At 32.7% G+C, this 12,316-nt stretch overlaps 12 non-coding genes across 12 annotated transcripts; all 12 read left to right on the top strand.

The window, feature by feature from the left end:
• Positions 1-1,325: 1,325 nt before the first annotated feature.
• TRNAS-CGA (transfer RNA serine (anticodon CGA)) lies at positions 1,326-1,407 on the top strand. Its single transcript has one exon. It is a non-coding gene; the product is annotated as a tRNA-Ser (tRNA).
• Positions 1,408-2,837: 1,430 nt separating this feature from the next.
• On the top strand, positions 2,838-2,918 carry TRNAS-CGA (transfer RNA serine (anticodon CGA)). The gene has a single exon. It is a non-coding gene; the product is annotated as a tRNA-Ser (tRNA).
• Positions 2,919-3,352: 434 nt separating this feature from the next.
• TRNAS-UGA (transfer RNA serine (anticodon UGA)) lies at positions 3,353-3,434 on the top strand. The gene has a single exon. It is a non-coding gene; the product is annotated as a tRNA-Ser (tRNA).
• Positions 3,435-4,353: 919 nt separating this feature from the next.
• TRNAS-CGA (transfer RNA serine (anticodon CGA)) lies at positions 4,354-4,435 on the top strand. Its single transcript has one exon. It is a non-coding gene; the product is annotated as a tRNA-Ser (tRNA).
• A 435-nt stretch (positions 4,436-4,870) lies between these two features.
• On the top strand, positions 4,871-4,952 carry TRNAS-UGA (transfer RNA serine (anticodon UGA)). The gene has a single exon. It is a non-coding gene; the product is annotated as a tRNA-Ser (tRNA).
• Positions 4,953-5,871: 919 nt separating this feature from the next.
• On the top strand, positions 5,872-5,953 carry TRNAS-CGA (transfer RNA serine (anticodon CGA)). Its single transcript has one exon. It is a non-coding gene; the product is annotated as a tRNA-Ser (tRNA).
• Positions 5,954-8,005: 2,052 nt separating this feature from the next.
• TRNAS-CGA (transfer RNA serine (anticodon CGA)) lies at positions 8,006-8,087 on the top strand. The gene has a single exon. It is a non-coding gene; the product is annotated as a tRNA-Ser (tRNA).
• Positions 8,088-8,521: 434 nt separating this feature from the next.
• Positions 8,522-8,602, top strand: TRNAS-UGA (transfer RNA serine (anticodon UGA)). Its single transcript has one exon. It is a non-coding gene; the product is annotated as a tRNA-Ser (tRNA).
• Positions 8,603-9,523: 921 nt separating this feature from the next.
• On the top strand, positions 9,524-9,604 carry TRNAS-CGA (transfer RNA serine (anticodon CGA)). The gene has a single exon. It is a non-coding gene; the product is annotated as a tRNA-Ser (tRNA).
• Positions 9,605-10,038: 434 nt separating this feature from the next.
• Positions 10,039-10,119, top strand: TRNAS-UGA (transfer RNA serine (anticodon UGA)). The gene has a single exon. It is a non-coding gene; the product is annotated as a tRNA-Ser (tRNA).
• Positions 10,120-11,040: 921 nt separating this feature from the next.
• On the top strand, positions 11,041-11,121 carry TRNAS-CGA (transfer RNA serine (anticodon CGA)). Its single transcript has one exon. It is a non-coding gene; the product is annotated as a tRNA-Ser (tRNA).
• A 434-nt stretch (positions 11,122-11,555) lies between these two features.
• On the top strand, positions 11,556-11,637 carry TRNAS-UGA (transfer RNA serine (anticodon UGA)). Its single transcript has one exon. It is a non-coding gene; the product is annotated as a tRNA-Ser (tRNA).
• The last annotated feature ends 679 nt before the right edge of the window (positions 11,638-12,316 follow it).

Genomic DNA, 12,316 nt, shown 5'->3' with positions numbered 1-12,316 from the left:
TTACAACTTTCAATGAAATGTTGTAACATGTTACCTCCACTTCAGCAAATTAAAAAAAAAAACATAAATTTTTAACACCAATTTATTATGTCTGTACTGTTCATGTAGCTGTGGCCAAGTGCATGAGGTGATGGACTGTTTCATAATGCACAAGATTAAATGTCCTTGACGCCTACATTTTACATTAATCTATATCAGCTATTATATTTGCCAAAGTGTATCTGCTAATATAGCAAAAAAAAAACTGTGTAAAATTGCATTGGTAATTTATTTCAACTAGAAATATGATTATTTATTATTGAGCTCAAATTTTTGAACTATGCCACAAGTAAGGTAGTTGTGGCCGAGTGGTTAAGGCGATGGACTTGAAATCCATTGGGGTCCTGCCAACTCCTGCCAACTATGTGTTGCTTTTCAATCACATGGAAAGACTAGCTTATAAATCATTATAACTTCATTTTACATAAACCTCAACTACAGTAGGTGCTGTATTTTCCAAAATTGCATTTAATGTTACAGCCTTTAAGGAAATATTGTAACACGTTACCTCCACTTCAAGGAATAATTTATTTTATTTTATAACAGTAGTTTATTATGTCGACATTGTTCAGGTAACTTTGGCCACGTGGTTGAGGTAATGAACTCATTCTCCATTAGGGTATACCCATTCAAAATCAAATCCTGCCAGATATGTGAAGTTTTTAAAGCTTGTTGCAAACATAATATACAATCAAGGTGAAGAAATCCAAAGAATGTTTTATTGAAGAATTGAACAAATCTTAGATAATCAACATCATTTTTCACAATGGATTTCTTTCTAAACCAGGTACTTTTAGAATATGAATACTTTCCTGTATTTATAAGAACATGCATAAGACTATATGTAAATATTTTCTATGGCAACACATGCATGCAGATACTTTCCAACTGGACTTAAATCTGCAGAAATATGTATGCTAATGAACTGATAATGGGATTGGAGAGTGTCATTTGTAAAAAATCCAAATAAAAAAAAGAATGACACCAATGAAAAATTGTATCCATCTTAAATAATTACTATTTGATGAAATATCAAGGAAACATGCAATGCATTTTACATAAACAGTGCATTTAAAATGTTGCTCTAAGACTCTGATTTATGTTTCACTAAGCTTAAGAGTAAATGTCCTTGACACTTACATGAGTCTATACTAGCTATTATTTTTTGCAAAGTTTAAGTATTAATATAGCAACAAAATGAGAAAAAGTCTAATGTTTTTTTTCTGCCAACTAGAAATCTGAAACAATATATCTGCTCTCAATGTTTTCAGTAAACTGCTAGTCAGGTAGTTGTGGTCGAGTGGTTAAGGCGATGGACTCGAAATCCATTGGGGGTTCCCCGCGCAGGTTCAAATCCTGCCAACTACGTGTAACTTTTCAATCAAATGTAAATTTAAACTTCTAAATCATTAAAACTTACTTTTCCATATAACTCCACTAGGTGCTAAATTTTCCAAAATGGATTTTAAAGTTACAACTTTCAATGAAATGTTGTAACATGTTACCTCCACTTCAGCAAATTAAAAAAAAAAACATAAATTTTTAACACCAATTTATTATGTCTGTACTGTTCATGTAGCTGTGGCCAAGTGCATGAGGTGATGGACTGTTTCATAATGCACAAGATTAAATGTCCTTGACGCCTACATTTTACATTAATCTATATCAGCTATTATATTTGCCAAAGTGTATCTGCTAATATAGCAAAAAAAAAAACTGTGTAAAATTGCATTGGTAATTTATTTCAACTAGAAATATGATTATTTATTATTGAGCTCAAATTTTTGAACTATGCCACAAGTAAGGTAGTTGTGGCCGAGTGGTTAAGGCGATGGACTTGAAATCCATTGGGGTCCTGCCAACTCCTGCCAACTATGTGTTGCTTTTCAATCACATGGAAAGACTAGCTTATAAATCATTATAACTTCATTTTACATAAACCTCAACTACAGTAGGTGCTGTATTTTCCAAAATTGCATTTAATGTTACAGCCTTTAAGGAAATATTGTAACACGTTACCTCCACTTCAAGGAATAATTTATTTTATTTTATAACAGTAGTTTATTATGTCGACATTGTTCAGGTAACTTTGGCCACGTGGTTGAGGTAATGAACTCATTCTCCATTAGGGTATACCCATTCAAAATCAAATCCTGCCAGATATGTGAAGTTTTTAAAGCTTGTTGCAAACATAATATACAATCAAGGTGAAGAAATCCAAAGAATGTTTTATTGAAGAATTGAACAAATCTTAGATAATCAACATCATTTTTCACAATGGATTTCTTTCTAAACCAGGTACTTTTAGAATATGAATACTTTCCTGTATTTATAAGAACATGCATAAGACTATATGTAAATATTTTCTATGGCAACACATGCATGCAGATACTTTCCAACTGGACTTAAATCTGCAGAAATATGTATGCTAATGAACTGATAATGGGATTGGAGAGTGTCATTTGTAAAAAATCCAAATAAAAAAAAGAATGACACCAATGAAAAATTGTATCCATCTTAAATAATTACTATTTGATGAAATATCAAGGAAACATGCAATGCATTTTACATAAACAGTGCATTTAAAATGTTGCTCTAAGACTCTGATTTATGTTTCACTAAGCTTAAGAGTAAATGTCCTTGACACTTACATGAGTCTATACTAGCTATTATTTTTTGCAAAGTTTAAGTATTAATATAGCAACAAAATGAGAAAAAGTCTATTGTTTTTTTCTGCCAACTAGAAATCTGAAACAGTATATATCTGCTCTCAATGTTTTCGGTAAACTGCTAGTCATGTAGTTGTGGCCGAGTGGTTAAGGCGATGGACTCGAAATCCATTGGGGTTCCCCGTGCAGGTTCAAATCCTGCCAACTACGTGTAACTTTTCAATCAAATGTAAATTTAAACTTCTAAATCATTAAAACTTACTTTTCCATATAACTCCACAAGGTGCTAAATTTTCCAAAATGGATTTTAAAGTTACAACTTTTAATGAAATGTTGTAACATGTTACCTCCACTTCAGCAAATTAAAAAAAAACTATAAATTTTTAATACCAAGTTATTATGTCTGTACTTTTCAGGTAGCTGTGGCCAAGTGCATGAAGTGATGGACTGTTTCATAATGCACAAGATTAAATGTCCTTGATGCCTACATTTTACATTAATCTATATCAGCTATTATATTTGCCAAAGTGTATCTGCTAATATAGCAAAAAAAAACTGTGTCAAATTGCATTGGTAATTTATTTCAACTAGAAATATGATTATTTATTATTGAGCTCAAATTTTTGAATTATGCCACAAGTAAGGTAGTTGTGGCCGAGTGGTTAAGGCGATGGACTTGAAATCCATTGGGGTCTCCCCGCGTAGGTTCAAATCCTGCCAACTACGTGTTGCTTTTCAATCACATGGAAAGACTAGCTTATAAATCATTATAACTTCATTTTACATAAACCTCAACTACAGTAGGTGCTGTATTTTCCAAAATTGCATTTAATGTTACAGCCTTTAAGGAAATATTGTAACACGTTACCTCCACTTCAAGGAATAATTTATTTTATTTTATAACAGTAGTTTATTATGTCGACATTGTTCAGGTAACTTTGGCCACGTGGTTGAGGTAATGAACTCATTCTCCATTAGGGTATACCCATTCAAAATCAAATCCTGCCAGATATGTGAAGTTTTTAAAGCTTGTTGCAAACATAATATACAATCAAGGTGAAGAAATCCAAAGAATGTTTTATTGAAGAATTGAACAAATCTTAGATAATCAACATCATTTTTCACAATGGATTTCTTTCTAAACCAGGTACTTTTAGAATATGAATACTTTCCTGTATTTATAAGAACATGCATAAGACTATATGTAAATATTTTCTATGGCAACACATGCATGCAGATACTTTCCAACTGGACTTAAATCTGCAGAAATATGTATGCTAATGAACTGATAATGGGATTGGAGAGTGTCATTTGTAAAAAATCCAAATAAAAAAAAGAATGACACCAATGAAAAATTGTATCCATCTTAAATAATTACTATTTGATGAAATATCAAGGAAACATGCAATGCATTTTACATAAACAGTGCATTTAAAATGTTGCTCTAAGACTCTGATTTATGTTTCACTAAGCTTAAGAGTAAATGTCCTTGACACTTACATGAGTCTATACTAGCTATTATTTTTTGCAAAGTTTAAGTATTAATATAGCAACAAAATGAGAAAAAGTCTATTGTTTTTTTCTGCCAACTAGAAATCTGAAACAATATATCTGCTCTCAATGTTTTCGGTAAACTGCTAGTCAGGTAGTTGTGGCCGAGTGGTTAAGGCGATGGACTCGAAATCCATTGGGGGTTCCCCGCGCAGGTTCAAATCCTGCCAACTACGTGTAACTTTTCAATCAAATGTAAATTTAAACTTCTAAATCATTAAAACTTACTTTTCCATATAACTCCACTAGGTGCTAAATTTTCCAAAATGGATTTTAAAGTTACAACTTTTAATGAAATGTTGTAACATGTTACCTCCACTTCAGCAAATTAAAAAAAAAACTATAAATTTTTAACACCAAGTTATTATGTCTGTACTGTTCAGGTAGCTGTGGCCAAGTGCATGAGGTGATGGACTGTTTCATAATGCACAAGATTAAATGTCCTTGACGCCTACATTTTACATTAATCTATATCAGATATTATATTTGCCAAAGTGTATCTGCTAATATAGCAAAAAAAAACTGTGTAAAATTGCATTGGTAATTTATTTCAACTAGAAATAGGATTATTTATTATTGAGCTCAAATTTTTGAACTATGCCACAAGTAAGGTAGTTGTGGCCGAGTGGTTAAGGCGATGGACTTGAAATCCATTGGGGTCTCCCCGCGTAGGTTCAAATCCTGCCAACTACGTGTTGCTTTTCAATCACATGGAAAGACTAGCTTATAAATCATTATAACTTCATTTTACATAAACCTCAACTACAGTAGGTGCTGTATTTTCCAAAATTGCATTTAATGTTACAGCCTTTAAGGAAATATTGTAACACGTTACCTCCACTTCAAGGAATAATTTATTTTATTTTATAACAGTAGTTTATTATGTCGACATTGTTCAGGTAACTTTGGCCACGTGGTTGAGGTAATGAACTCATTCTCCATTAGGGTATACCCATTCAAAATCAAATCCTGCCAGATATGTGACGTTTTTAAAGCTTGTTGCAAACATAATATACAATCAAGGTGAAGAAATCCAAAGAATGTTTTATTGAAGAATTGAACAAATCTTAGATAATCAACATCATTTTTCACAATGGATTTCTTTCTAAACCAGGTACTTTTAGAATATGAATACTTTCCTGTATTTATAAGAACATGCATAAGACTATATGTAAATATTTTCTATGGCAACACATGCATGCAGATACTTTCCAACTGGACTTAAATCTGCAGAAATATGTATGCTAATGAACTGATAATGGGATTGGAGAGTGTCATTTGTAAAAAATCCAAATAAAAAAAAGAATGACACCAATGAAAAATTGTATCCATCTTAAATAATTACTATTTGATGAAATATCAAGGAAACATGCAATGCATTTTACATAAACAGTGCATTTAAAATGTTGCTCTAAGACTCTGATTTATGTTTCACTAAGCTTAAGAGTAAATGTCCTTGACACTTACATGAGTCTATACTAGCTATTATTTTTTGCAAAGTTTAAGTATTAATATAGCAACAAAATGAGAAAAAGTCTATTGTTTTTTTCTGCCAACTAGAAATCTGAAACAATATATCTGCTCTCAATGTTTTCGGTAAACTGCTAGTCAAGTAGTTGTGGTCGAGTGGTTAAGGCGATGGACTCGAAATCCATTGGGGGTTCCCCGCGCAGGTTCAAATCCTGCCAACTATGTGTAACTTTTCAATCAAATGTAAATTTAAACTTCTAAATCATTAAAACTTACTTTTCCATATAACTCCACTAGGTGCTAAATTTTCCAAAATGGATTTTAAAGTTACAACTTTCAATGAAATGTTGTAACATGTTACCTCCACTTCAGCAAATTAAAAAAAAACAACATAAATTTTTAACACCAATTTATTATGTCTGTACTGTTCATGTAGCTGTGGCCAAGTGCATGAGGTGATGGACTGTTTCATAATGCACAAGATTAAATGTCCTTGACGCCTACATTTTACATTAATCTATATCAGCTATTATATTTGCCAAAGTGTATCTGCTAATATAGCAAAAAAAAACTGTGTAAAATTGCATTGGTAATTTATTTCAACTAGAAATATGATTATTTATTATTGAGCTCAAATTTTTGAACTATGCCACAAGTAAGGTAGTTGTGGCCGAGTGGTTAAGGCGATGGACTTGAAATCCATTGGGGTCCTGCCAACTCCTGCCAACTATGTGTTGCTTTTCAATCACATGGAAAGACTAGCTTATAAATCATTATAACTTCATTTTACATAAACCTCAACTACAGTAGGTGCTGTATTTTCCAAAATTGCATTTAATGTTACAGCCTTTAAGGAAATATTGTAACACGTTACCTCCACTTCAAGGAATAATTTATTTTATTTTATAACAGTAGTTTATTATGTCGACATTGTTCAGGTAACTTTGGCCACGTGGTTGAGGTAATGAACTCATTCTCCATTAGGGTATACCCATTCAAAATCAAATCCTGCCAGATATGTGAAGTTTTTAAAGCTTGTTGCAAACATAATATACAATCAAGGTGAAGAAATCCAAAGAATGTTTTATTGAAGAATTGAACAAATCTTGGTACTTATGTAGTATCTGGGCTGCCGATTTTTTGATTGTATGCCTTAAGTTAAGGCATACAATCAGATGCGATGCGATATCGCATCGCATCGCATACGATGCGATGCGATGCGATGCGATGACCCGATTTTTCCATAGGATTCAATGTTAAAATGGACTGAGTCCATTTTAACATTGAATTCAATGGGAAAAAGGGGTCCTTTTCATACCCCTACTATCCAAGTGGGCATGGAGTTGGATATAAACCTGTGGCGAGCGTAGCGAGCCACCGATCCCGAAGCGTGGCGAGCGAAGCGAGCCCCGCGAGGGGACGGTATTCTGTGTCCCCTCGCGGGGCTCGCTGCGCTCGCCACGCTTCGGGCTCGGTGGCTCGCTACGCTCGCCACAGGTTTATATCCAACTCCATGCCCACTTGGATAGTAGGGGTATGAAAAGGACCCCTTTTTCCCATTGAATTCCATGTTAAAATGGACTCAGTCCATTTTAACATTGAATCCTATGGAAAAATCGGGTCCATCGCATCGCATCGCATCGCATCGCATGCGATTTGGTCGGGTGCGATGCGATGCGATGGACCCGATTTCAAAATCGGCAGCCCAGTTACTACATAAGTACCCAAATCTTAGATAATCAACATCATTTTTCACAATGGATTTCTTTCTAAACCAGGTACTTTTAGAATATGAATACTTTCCTGTATTTATAAGAACATGCATAAGACTATATGTAAATATTTTCTATGGCAACACATGCATGCAGATACTTTCCAACTGGACTTAAATCTGCAGAAATATGTATGCTAATGAACTGATAATGGGATTGGAGAGTGTCATTTGTAAAAAATCCAAATAAAAAAAAGAATGACACCAATGAAAAATTGTATCCATCTTAAATAATTACTATTTGATGAAATATCAAGGAAACATGCAATGCATTTTACATAAACAGTGCATTTAAAATGTTGCTCTAAAACTCTGATTTATGTTTCACTAAGCTTAAGAGTAAATGTCCTTGACACTTACATGAGTCTATACTAGCTATTATTTTTTGCAAAGTTTAAGTATTAATATAGCAACAAAATGAGAAAAAGTCTATTGTTTTTTTCTGCCAACTAGAAATCTGAAACAATATATCTGCTCTCAATGTTTTCGGTAAACTGCTAGTCAGGTAGTTGTGGCCGAGTGGTTAAGGCGATGGACTCGAAATCCATTGGGGGTTCCCCGCGCAGGTTCAAATCCTGCCAACTACGTGTAACTTTTCAATCAAATGTAAATTTAAACTTCTAAATCATTAAAACTTACTTTTCCATATAACTCCACTAGGTGCTAAATTTTCCAAAATGGATTTTAAAGTTACAACTTTTAATGAAATGTTGTAACATGTTACCTCCACTTCAGCAAATTAAAAAAAAACTATAAATTTTTAACACCAAGTTATTATGTCTGTACTGTTCATGTAGCTGTGGCCAAGTGCATGAGGTGATGGACTGTTTCATAATGCACAAGATTAAATGTCCTTGACGCCTACATTTTACATTAATCTATATCAGCTATTATATTTGCCAAAGTGTATCTGCTAATATAGCAAAAAAAAACTGTGTAAAATTGCATTGGTAATTTATTTCAACTAGAAATATGATTATTTATTATTGAGCTCAAATTTTTGAACTATGCCACAAGTAAGGTAGTTGTGGCCGAGTGGTTAAGGCGATGGACTTGAAATCCATTGGGGTCTCCCGCGTAGGTTCAAATCCTGCCAACTACGTGTTGCTTTTCAATCACATGGAAAGACTAGCTTATAAATCATTATAACTTCATTTTACATAAACCTCAACTACAGTAGGTGCTGTATTTTCCAAAATTGCATTTAATGTTACAGCCTTTAAGGAAATATTGTAACACGTTACCTCCACTTCAAGGAATAATTTATTTTATTTTATAACAGTAGTTTATTATGTCGACATTGTTCAGGTAACTTTGGCCACGTGGTTGAGGTAATGAACTCATTCTCCATTAGGGTATACCCATTCAAAATCAAATCCTGCCAGATATGTGAAGTTTTTAAAGCTTGTTGCAAACATAATATACAATCAAGGTGAAGAAATCCAAAGAATGTTTTATTGAAGAATTGAACAAATCTTAGATAATCAACATCATTTTTCACAATGGATTTCTTTCTAAACCAGGTACTTTTAGAATATGAATACTTTCCTGTATTTATAAGAACATGCATAAGACTATATGTAAATATTTTCTATGGCAACACATGCATGCAGATACTTTCCAACTGGACTTAAATCTGCAGAAATATGTATGCTAATGAACTGATAATGGGATTGGAGAGTGTCATTTGTAAAAAATCCAAATAAAAAAAAGAATGACACCAATGAAAAATTGTATCCATCTTAAATAATTACTATTTGATGAAATATCAAGGAAACATGCAATGCATTTTACATAAACAGTGCATTTAAAATGTTGCTCTAAGACTCTGATTTATGTTTCACTAAGCTTAAGAGTAAATGTCCTTGACACTTACATGAGTCTATACTAGCTATTATTTTTTGCAAAGTTTAAGTATTAATATAGCAACAAAATGAGAAAAAGTCTATTGTTTTTTTCTGCCAACTAGAAATCTGAAACAGTATATATCTGCTCTCAATGTTTTCGGTAAACTGCTAGTCATGTAGTTGTGGCCGAGTGGTTAAGGCGATGGACTCGAAATCCATTGGGGTTCCCCGTGCAGGTTCAAATCCTGCCAACTACGTGTAACTTTTCAATCAAATGTAAATTTAAACTTCTAAATCATTAAAACTTACTTTTCCATATAACTCCACAAGGTGCTAAATTTTCCAAAATGGATTTTAAAGTTACAACTTTTAATGAAATGTTGTAACATGTTACCTCCACTTCAGCAAATTAAAAAAAAACTATACATTTTTAATACCAAGTTATTATGTCTGTACTTTTCAGGTAGCTGTGGCCAAGTGCATGAAGTGATGGACTGTTTCATAATGCACAAGATTAAATGTCCTTGATGCCTACATTTTACATTAATCTATATCAGCTATTATATTTGCCAAAGTGTATCTGCTAATATAGCAAAAAAAAACTGTGTAAAATTGCATTGGTAATTTATTTCAACTAGAAATATGATTATTTATTATTGAGCTCAAATTTTTGAATTATGCCACAAGTAAGGTAGTTGTGGCCGAGTGGTTAAGGCGATGGACTTGAAATCCATTGGGGTCTCCCGCGTAGGTTCAAATCCTGCCAACTACGTGTTGCTTTTCAATCACATGGAAAGACTAGCTTATAAATCATTATAACTTCATTTTACATAAACCTCAACTACAGTAGGTGCTGTATTTTCCAAAATTGCATTTAATGTTACAGCCTTTAAGGAAATATTGTAACACGTTACCTCCACTTCAAGGAATAATTTATTTTATTTTATAACAGTAGTTTATTATGTCGACATTGTTCAGGTAACTTTGGCCACGTGGTTGAGGTAATGAACTCATTCTCCATTAGGGTATACCCATTCAAAATCAAATCCTGCCAGATATGTGAAGTTTTTAAAGCTTGTTGCAAACATAATATACAATCAAGGTGAAGAAATCCAAAGAATGTTTTATTGAAGAATTGAACAAATCTTAGATAATCAACATCATTTTTCACAATGGATTTCTTTCTAAACCAGGTACTTTTAGAATATGAATACTTTCCTGTATTTATAAGAACATGCATAAGACTATATGTAAATATTTTCTATGGCAACACATGCATGCAGATACTTTCCAACTGGACTTAAATCTGCAGAAATATGTATGCTAATGAACTGATAATGGGATTGGAGAGTGTCATTTGTAAAAAATCCAAATAAAAAAAAGAATGACACCAATGAAAAATTGTATCCATCTTAAATAATTACTATTTGATGAAATATCAAGGAAACATGCAATGCATTTTACATAAACAGTGCATTTAAAATGTTGCTCTAAGACTCTGATTTATGTTTCACTAAGCTTAAGAGTAAATGTCCTTGACACTTACATGAGTCTATACTAGCTATTATTTTTTGCAAAGTTTAAGTATTAATATAGCAACAAAATGAGAAAAAGTCTATTGTTTTTTTCTGCCAACTAGAAATCTGAAACAGTATATATCTGCTCTCAATGTTTTCGGTAAACTGCTAGTCATGTAGTTGTGGCCGAGTGGTTAAGGCGATGGACTCGAAATCCATTGGGGTTCCCCGTGCAGGTTCAAATCCTGCCAACTACGTGTAACTTTTCAATCAAATGTAAATTTAAACTTCTAAATCATTAAAACTTACTTTTCCATATAACTCCACAAGGTGCTAAATTTTCCAAAATGGATTTTAAAGTTACAACTTTTAATGAAATGTTGTAACATGTTACCTCCACTTCAGCAAATTAAAAAAAAACTATACATTTTTAATACCAAGTTATTATGTCTGTACTTTTCAGGTAGCTGTGGCCAAGTGCATGAAGTGATCGACTGTTTCATAATGCACAAGATTAAATGTCCTTGATGCCTACATTTTACATTAATCTATATCAGCTATTATATTTGCCAAAGTGTATCTGCTAATATAGCAAAAAAAAACTGTGTAAAATTGCATTGGTAATTTATTTCAACTAGAAATATGATTATTTATTATTGAGCTCAAATTTTTGAATTATGCCACAAGTAAGGTAGTTGTGGCCGAGTGGTTAAGGCGATGGACTTGAAATCCATTTTGGTCTCCCCGCGTAGGTTCAAATCCTGCCAACTACGTGTTGCTTTTCAATCACATGGAAAGACTAGCTTATAAATCATTATAACTTCATTTTACATAAACCTCAACTACAGTAGGTGCTGTATTTTCCAAAATTGCATTTAATGTTACAGCCTTTAAGGAAATATTGTAACACGTTACCTCCACTTCAAGGAATAATTTATTTTATTTTATAACAGTAGTTTATTATGTCGACATTGTTCAGGTAACTTTGGCCACGTGGTTGAGGTAATGAACTCATTCTCCATTAGGGTATACCCATTCAAAATCAAATCCTGCCAGATATGTGAAGTTTTTAAAGCTTGTTGCAAACATAATATACAATCAAGGTGAAGAAATCCAAAGAATGTTTTATTGAAGAATTGAACAAATCTTAGATAATCAACATCATTTTTCACAATGGATTTCTTTCTAAACCAGGTACTTTTAGAATATGAATACTTTCCTGTATTTATAAGAACATGCATAAGACTATATGTAAATATTTTCTATGGCAACACATGCATGCAGATACTTTCCAACTGGACTTAAATCTGCAGAAATATGTATGCTAATGAACTGATAATGGGATTGGAGAGTGTCATTTGTAAAAAATCCAAATAAAAAAAAGAATGACACCAATGAAAAATTGTATCCATCTTAAATAATTACTATTTGATGAAATATCAAGGAAACATG

This window comes from Crinia signifera, chromosome 11, assembly GCF_055691185.1.
Source record: "Crinia signifera chromosome 11, ASM5569118v1, whole genome shotgun sequence".
Taxonomy (NCBI): Eukaryota; Metazoa; Chordata; class Amphibia; order Anura; family Myobatrachidae; genus Crinia; species Crinia signifera.
The sequence above is the reverse complement of the archived record's forward strand: the minus strand, read 5'-3'. Positions and strand labels throughout refer to the sequence as shown.